Below are 8045 nucleotides of genomic sequence, written 5' to 3'. Positions count from 1 at the left end.
CATAGGCCCCTACATCTCCTTTGGAGGATCTCGTGCCAAGTTGGGCCAAGATGCTTGAATCCCTTTTTCGAGCACTTGGAACAAAATGGTGCTCCACAAACTCCTCCTGCTAGGGGGCATCATTCCCACCTTTGCATACCAGATCAGTATCCCATGCTTGGGGGAATGATGTTTTTTCCCTAGCCATCTTCTCACATAAGTCTCGGCCTAGATCCCACTGGATCTAGGTATGGTCGATTATCCTCCCATTCCTTGGATAGTTTGTCCTACATGCCTCTTCGACGAGGCATATGCACATCACATATCGTAGATGTTTGATACCATATCTTTAAATATTCTACTCTATGTCCACATAGTCCCCATGCTTGACTTCGTAGGTGAGGATGATTCCACGCCTCCTCTAGTAGTTCATTCTCGTTTTTCTCTTCCCTTAATTCTTCACCACGAACCATCATTCCAAGAAGCATTAAGCCCAACTTTAAACAAGTAAGTCCACTTGCTTGAAAGTCGTAGATCCTGATTCCGATGGTCGGTTTGTCCTCTACTATCTCCACAATATTGAGGGCCTTTTCCTCATCTCCAAATTCACCACAACTCCCTTAGCAAATGAATCCAAATTAGAGGGAAAACGTCCTTTCATAGAAAAACCCCCAATTTTGTTGTTGCCCATTGCGACTAGACCGTAGCTTAGTTTAACGAACCATCAGCACCATTGGAAAGCTCTCATTGAGCTCTATAATGGGTCTTCCTCAAATTTTTTATGATTTGACACTTCACCACGAAACCATTTTTCCAAGAAAGGTCACTTCTTCGCCTCCCAAAATCGAATTTCATCATAAAGCGACACTTGTACTTTAAGGTCCATCTCCTCTTAATACTTGTTGTACCATATGTCGATTTTGCTCATGAGTAACCATCATTTACTCATGTTTTGAAGGTCCCCACCAAGCCTATCCTCTGTGGTAGCGTCATCGAGTCACCCTTGTTCAGAGCATCCGTGATGAGTCACCTTTGCATCCATGGAGTTTGTTTCATGTACCATTTTATCATGTCACATTATTCCATCCATATTTGCATACCATTCATCCTGTGTTGCCCATTTTGGCCTCTAGTCATACTGTCCCCATCCCCTCCGGAGTTGATTTAGTCACTGCCAAGTCAACCATACATTTTATGCTTTGACAAGGGATGACGTATGTTTGTCCCTCAATAGCACTTTCCCCATTATCCCTAGTGTCAGTCCATCAATCACATTACTATTTTCCCTCATGCTTTACTTGAGGATCCTCATTGCCTCATCTATCATGGGCCCTATTCCGTTGACATCAGCTTATCTATTCCAGAAGAACGACCTAGAGGGCAATGTATCTTGGTTCCAACGTCCATTCTTGTTCGATGCCTTAGATCGAGCAGAGGGTCTCATTATTTCCCTTTGACTTGGTTGTTTCATGTTTGTGATCCATACACTTGATGGTCCAGTGATGTAGCAGATTGTACCAGTGATTCTCGGGTGTGTGTGAGATGTTTCAGACCTCATGAGGGGGTGGCCCTTCAAGTAGCCCCCCACATGCCCAGATGCATACCTATTATGCTACAACCTCAGACGCAGTTTCGCAAAATTGATGGGTTTGGTTCCTACCGATCGCAGTATTCATAGCATGCACATCTCCTCCAGATGATCCATTCAGTTTTGCAGAGCCCTTCCTTGTTCAGCAGGGCTTCTCTGGTTGTTCTACCCTCCCTCCCACCCATTTTTTGAGGGAAGGGGCTTTGTATCTCATGTACTCAAATATTATTGTATTCATTCCTAGCTCATATTTTTTCCAGGTGCATTATCTATATGGGACACAATGTATTATTTTATGGCTTTGTTGTGCTAGCATGTCATGTACCATTCAACATGTACTTCATTGCTCAGTTTTATATTTTTGGGCGAACCATTATTTTTGTACTAAGTTATCTCGACGAGTATGGGTATGCCTCCCCTGTCTCGTTGAGATCTGGTACCACAACATACAATGAGACTTGCATTAGTCTCAACCCCTCTGTCCCTATCCTCTTTCAATTCATCTTTATTGGTATCTCTCTCTCTCTGACTCCCTTCTGTTGTCTAAGTGTGTCTTTACAACGTACTTCGGTCATACGTTTTTCTCCTAACACTCGTAAGTTGGGAGGAAATCTGTTATCACAAAAATATTGATTATCTAGTCTAATTTACTAGATGGATCGAAGTACACCATGTAGCCAATTTTACCATAGTAAAATTGCTTTCACTATGAGAAATTACTTAATAAATCACCTTTTTAAAGTAATTTATAGTTAAACCCATGAAGAATAATTAAATAAATCATTATTTATTTGATTTTCTTCTAGGAATAATTAATTAAACTATTGTTTAATTATTATTCCTAGTCATATTTGACCCAATCATGAAAAATAAACAGATAAATCATTAATTATCTTATTTTTCTCTAAGAATAATTAATTAATCACTAATTAATTATTATTTTTTGTCAAAATTGCCTAAATCCCTTAGGAATAATTAAATGAATCCTTATTTATTTATTATTTATAAATAAAAGTTTAAATATTTTTCCCTCCTAAACAAATATAATAAAATATTCGAGGTGGTTATTCCAAGAATGAGATCAATAATATTTTATTATTGCTCATTATTCAAGGATAACTCAATATTTTGTTATAAATAGAAGCGTTTTCCATTCATTATTCACTTTTGATTATTTTCATTGTTGCACTCACTGTTGTAAGTATGATTATTTTCATTGCCGCAAACCATATTTTTGCTGGCTTACACATTATAGAGGATAGAGACTCTGCACACGCTAAAGACATTTGAGGATAGCCAAGAACCGATCCCATATAGGGGGACTGCTAACATTTATCTCTTATCTCCACAGGTGTTATAATAAAATTATTCTTTACATATCTAGTTTCCATTGGATGATTGGAGTTATTACTCTTTCTCTTTGTTGTTTAACTATGATTGTGACATAGATCCAGATTTTGGCAAGTTTTGTTTCCATGAGTTGCTGCAGATCTACAATGTTTAGCAACCATTTATATTGTTGAGATTGTTTGTCATCCACAATATTAAGTGGGTTGTTTTCGTACATCTTGGAGAAGAAAACACTACAACACATGGGGTCAAACCATAGGATGGATCAATGTCACGATTGGATTAGGTTGCCAAATACTGCAACTAGCTAGTTCACCTTAGGTACCATCCTTGGAATGAGTGGAAGTGCTAAATAGGTATTTTAGGATGTGCATTTCATTAAAAAAATATACAAATAAAGAAACAAACACACACATAGAGGCTCAAGTATGACATCATCACATGTAGGTTACTCACTATTGGATGTGCATTTCAAAGAGACACACACAACACATATAGGCTTAAGCATGACATCAATACATGTAGGTTGATCATTATACCAGTTGGTGGATTTTCTCACAAGGGTGCATTAAAACAATCAAATTTGAATGAAAAATTTTGTGATATTGTTAGATGAGTTTCGTAGATGAACACTCGTGACATGCTTTAATGAGGCTTCGCCAAGTCAACCCTCAAATTTGGGAATATTGAATCGCAACCTGGTAGACATAACCAACCAAGTTGGATCATGACGTATAAGATTATTAATGAGATGCCCCAACTTAGGAAGGCTTAGACTATCCATTTATGACATGTTTTGGTCTACTCCGACCATAATGGGTGAATTGGTGGTAAACGAGCTGCTAAAAGGAAGAGATCAAGGTAACGAAGTTTGAAGTGGAGGATTTTGTGGTGAAATGGTTGGAGTTTGAAGAGCTCACAACATGCCTTAAAGGAGAGATAGGAAGAGAGAGGAGCGCTCCAAGAAAAATAGGAAGGTCAAAAGGCCTATAAGAATTCCCAAGGTGGTGAGTATTCACTATAGTGCTTGAATTTGAAATCACTCTTATTCTAAAGGTGTTAGGTAAAATAAAATGTGTTAATTTAAAAGGGTTGAAAATATGTTTTTCTCTAATTTGAAGTACGTGTGGAGAGGGTGTAACAAGTTGCTTTTGCAATATGCTTGAAGTGATCGAAAATGTTTATCATTTGATAAGAGTTTTTTCATCTAATGATAAAAAAACATACTGTGTAGACTCTATCAAGGTTCAAGCAATCGACAATTGAATATATGGGCCTTCAAAAAATATCATGGGATGGTGATGAAGTTCACTAAGTGAGGTTGGTTAAGGTAAGATAGAAATAGTTACAATGAGACACACAATTGTGATGAAGTCCAGAGGAGGGACAACTATATCGTCGGTGCTTTTTGATCCCACAAAAGCCACTTGATGATGAACCTCAAAATCGGTAACTAGGATACCTCGTCATAAATCATTGACAAGGGTTTACTAATTTCAAATAATTAAAGGGTGACATGTAGCTAGTTGGGATAGTGCATAAAATGAGGGTCTCGAACTAAGCATTGACACTCAAAGGAGAGCATGTCTCTTGTATCGATGAACGCATCTACTGCCAAGGATTTCAAGTACCCTATGAACAATAATGTTTTTTAATGAAAACAATAATGAATTGTTGTTTAGATGCCCATCTCCATGATCCTCACCCAAACTATAATGTATTCTGTGTTCAAGGGAGGATTTAGTAGATTAGATATAAATTGCTTTACATTTTTAAAAGTCTCAACTTGGCAATATGAACTAAGATTGTTTATCATTAAGGAATGATGATAGAGGAATTTCACTATTCTGATTGTTTTGAATCACCTATATTGCTTTTAAAGACAAAATATAAAGAACATGCTTTACTTGTATTGTTTTAAAGACAAAATGTGAAGAACATACTTTACTTGTATTGTTTTTAAAGATAAAATGTGAAGAACATACTTTGCTGTGTGATAAGCTTAAGGTCCTTCATTGCATGCACAAGTCTTGTGATAAACTAAAATCAACAATGCATAATTTAGTATAATGTTGGAAATGGAAACATAGGAAATAAATAACTAATAAGTGATAAATAGAAGATTTGATTTCCTAATTTATGAAAATAATAAATAATAAATGTTGTGCAATTCCACCAATAAATAACATGATTAGAGCCACCAATATATTTTAGAAAATTTGAACCACCTATGAAACTTCATTGAAAAGTTAGACCTTGAAGAAATATTAGTTTTTAAGGGAATTATGCGGGTCATGGAAATGGCATTTGTTTACTTTTAAAGAATTGCATGGGTTTTATTTTTGATTGTGACATGATCGTGGACAAAATATAGGATGCTTGCATGATTTTTCATAGTAGTTTCAAATAAAAACTTACGCGAACAATGTAGGTATCAAGCACACAAAGGTCTAAATTCTGAAAATTTTCAAAAAATCAATCTTTTGAGAGATGGGGACCCTTTAGCTAGGTGTTGTAGTCTAAATAGGAGCCAAGCGAGGCCTACAAACTAATAAATACTAGAATATAACCTTGGGAATAATTGGGAGAGTAACTGGTGGATCAAATTCCCAAGTGGAACCACTATTGGGTTTTTTGTGCCTGACCATACCAAAAACTTATCTTAGCTAGTTGTTATCATGGATAATAGACAAAAAAGGATGACCATACAATATTGAGAATAGCTCATATATTTTGTATCCTGTGTATCAACTTATAAAGCATCAAGAATATGAATTTGAATGGTTCAAACATCAATTTTTGGGGGGAAAGAGAGTAAGGTTTTTATTGTCCAACGGAAAGGAAAAATGACTTGAAAGATATCACCCAAGAAGAAATTTGTAGTTTGTGGACTTCAATATTTTTCATGGAAGTGTCATTTCAACCTCCAATGAGTTATCTCTTTTTTAACATGAACTAGCAACAATTCCCCTTGTGTGTTGGTAACTTAGAAGGCAAAATGGCAACAAGATGGCACATAAAAAAAAATGGAAATAAGTGGAAGCTATGATTTTCACACCATATGGCTCAATTCCACGAGCATGACCTTAAGTGTTTTTGGAAATGCATGGCAATGGATTGTATTTATAGGCAAAACTTGAGTAGGATGTTGAACCTGTTCAAGTGGAATGATCAAGCTTCATGCATGGGCTCCCTTATGCTTGACACAACACAAACAAGGGCCACATACCTAACTATTGAGGAGGAAGTATAACTTGATTAGGGTTGCACTCAACTAGTAGCCATTTTGGGCATCCTTTAGCATTTATGGGTTGGAAAATTCCTTGAATCATAGATCTACAAGAATCATGTGGGTATTGAAGGATATCCTGTGCCATTGCATAAGTGTAGATAGATAGGCTACCCAACCCTTTATATCGTCAATTGCAAATTTGACTAGGACGAGCAAGACATAATTGACCTATAAATCATGCTTTTAATTGTATTCAATTGAGATCATGTTGGTTTATGGTTTGTTGTTGTCTAAAATCACTTAAATGTCATAGGTAAGCAAAATTGGGATGATATCGCTAACACAAATAATGACAACACTTACTAATAGCACAAGCAAACAAAAAATATAAGCTATCAATGCAAAAATACTCACATCCAAATCATAAGATCGAAGATCTGTGCAGTTCTTTTAGGTTAAATGGCCAATGCAAGAGTGAAGGGTCTCTTACACACATTCAATTTCCCCAATCCCGATTTGAGTGTTCCACACACACCTCGACAACATTTATCATAGTCAATTCATATTTGAAAACATATTAGTATAATTACGTTCTAACACAACTCAAGGTAAAAATACCAATGCAATTCAATAAAGGGTGAGACATTAACAATAATGATGCTATGCTTTATGATGTCCTCTTTAGGGGTACATGAATTTGTTGTGGTTATTATGCTTGTAATTATGTCGTAAGGCATTTCCCTTTGAAAACCATTCCCTAAACTGCCACGGTGCACTTGTTTGCAGCGCAGGATTTTATGTTAGACGATCAAAGAATCCTCCGCCATTAGATTGAAACAGTTATCAAAATAGTTATAACAACCTTCTTCCGCTGGGGAAAATGATAAAGTGGCACATTTGCATCGAAACTCGCAGCAGAGTGAATCGATTTGAGATCCTCGCTCACAAATTCATGCAACTCATCACAACCCTCATGGAATTGAAGTTACTATACATTTCTGCCCATTTGTGGGCATGCTTTTGTAGGGGGATTCATTTTTGCGTTAGCCCTTAACGCTCAAGAGTGTGATGATGGAATATCAGGCCTAGCTACTCAGATTGGCTCATTGACTTGCAAAGGATGAGAGAAGTCAGAGAAGGAGCCTTGGTCGTGATGGAGATGGGATACAATACCTAAACCAACTTCACCCCATGAAAACTGAAACAAGTGCCTAGTTCACTCAGAGACGAAGATATTGTAGGGAGCTTCGAGGAGAACCCAGTTAGCTACTTGCTTTCTTTTACTAGCTTTTTGTTACTTGCACGCTGGTCGAAGGAATCACTCGAAGCGATTGGTGGCAGTTCATTGCAGTTTGGCAGGATGATCCTCTGTGAAAAGAAATATGGATTTCCTGGTCTCCCCGAAGATCCAACAAGCCAACTTCTTGACCGGGGTTTCCCTGCGACACCAAATATTGCCCAACGTCCATCGTACCATAAAAATCCTTCCCTGTAAGGCTCAGGAAAGCCTTTGCCATCACAAGGAAGAGTAAAACATATATGCAACAATGGAGAGATCCATGCTTTCAGGGAAGAGTTTCCTTCTTATATATTGACCCCACACCAGGTTGAAAGGGCCTAAATCATTCTTTATTCATGATTCTTTAAATCCTCTATTTTTTGGTATTAATAAAAATTTCCTCTGTATTTGGTTGAGCAAGCTGAGGTCCATACATTACCACCATTACGACTATGATGTGCCTATTGACGAATATGGTAGGCAAGAGTTGGTGATGTCGTAAGGCGTTTCCCTTGGAAAACCATTCCCCAAACTGCCACGATGCACTTGTTTGTAGCGTAGGATTTTATGTTAGACGATCAAAGAATCCTTCGCCATTAGATTGAAACAGTTATCAA

This window comes from Pinus tabuliformis, chromosome 5_2, assembly GCF_031772625.1.
Source record: "Pinus tabuliformis cultivar Carrire ecotype Pingquan chromosome 5_2, CPIR1, whole genome shotgun sequence".
In the NCBI taxonomy this organism is placed as follows: domain Eukaryota; kingdom Viridiplantae; phylum Streptophyta; class Pinopsida; order Pinales; family Pinaceae; genus Pinus; species Pinus tabuliformis.
Note: the sequence above shows the minus strand (reverse complement) of the source record.